Raw genomic sequence first — 1,577 nt, 5'->3', positions numbered from 1 at the left:
TAATCAATTCTAAGTTACCCCATTCCTGACCTATCCTGAAAATTTAATTAATTAATTAATTAATTGGATCCGGATCACCACCAAAATCTAATCAATTCTAAGTTAGCCCATTTCTGACCTCTCCTGAAAATTTTATGACAATCCGTCCATAACTTTTTAAATTAAGCTGTACACAAACAAACAAACGCACAAACCCACAAACCAACAAACACACGCCGGTGAAAACATAACTTCCTGCCAACCCCCGCCGGCGTAGGTAACTACTGGAATAAATCCATAACCTTTAAACGCTGGTACCAGTTTTCCCTACAACTCGATATACGACCTTCAGTTCCTCCTCAATGTGAGAGCGTTATATGTATGTAAATGTATAGTGTATGTATAGATTGTATCTATCTAAGCAGTCACGCATTCAATTGTCAGTCTCTCTACGGATCAAGCAGCAGTAAGCATTCTTTTCACGGACTATCCTCGCTAACTAACTAGCTTGCAGGCGTACTCGTCACAGTACAATACTCTCCACAGCTATACTATCCTGGCTAAGTTCGACTCCACAGGCACTTGGGACAGAGTCAGTAAAAACTGAAAATAATATGAACGCACATTCACAAATACTACCGTACCTCTCAATTACAGTTCCACTGCTGTGTCACTGTATATAAACTTTCCTTCAAAAAAACTAACGTCGAACGCTCCCGTGCTCGCCGCTGCGAGTGTGCTGTGTCGCCATTATAATGATAATAATATATAGCTTTATATAAGCATTTATATATTATTATCATTATAATGGCGACCACGCACACACGCGGAATACCTGCGCCAGTTTTACCTTGTTAATACAGTTTAGACTGCGTCCCCATCCATCGCTGACTGCTTATGCGCTGAGCCTACACCTGTTGCGTACAGGAGACGTTCGAGCGTTACACCCCGACCTTTCTTCCCCCTCCCTCTCTCTCTCAGTCGTTCTCACGCTACACGCAATAGTTGGCTCTAATGAGCCGCAGAACTAGTACGCGACGTTTAGACAACTTTGAAACGCAGCACGCAGCGCGTTACCTCTCCTACACCACTTGTTAAGTCCAGCCACCGATTCGATCAGGGCACGCAGCAAGGCACCCGGCAGTTTTCCGGGCATGGATATGACTCACGTAGGCACTTTAGGATATGACTATAGGCCACTTAATAAAAACTGAACCCTAAACCCTAACCTTAAAAAAAATTCATTTCAACTTCATTAAAGTGCCCTAGTTGTCATATCATTATCGCATAACTTTTCTGGCCAACACCGCCGCAAGCAGCGAGTCAAGTCTAAGACAACACACAACAACTAAATATTTGAAAGCACCCTTTGAAAATGCTATGGGTATAAACAATCAGCGTGACGTCACGGATGACAGCGCGGTGACGTAATGTCCAGTTGTCGAATCGTATCGCCTAGCTGGTGTTGGTATGGAACGAGGAGTAATAGTATTCTACACTCCACAACTCCATGCTTATACACAGCCCCCCCCTCGCCCCGCTTCGTGGCTCCTTGTACCCGTAGATTGGATTGCTAAACACCGCCTCTCACCCTCGTG

This window comes from Priapulus caudatus, unplaced genomic scaffold, assembly GCF_000485595.1.
Source record: "Priapulus caudatus unplaced genomic scaffold, Priapulus_caudatus-5.0.1 Scaffold82, whole genome shotgun sequence".
Classification (NCBI taxonomy): Eukaryota; Metazoa; Priapulida; class Priapulimorpha; order Priapulimorphida; family Priapulidae; genus Priapulus; species Priapulus caudatus.
The sequence above is the reverse complement of the archived record's forward strand: the minus strand, read 5'-3'. Positions refer to the sequence as shown.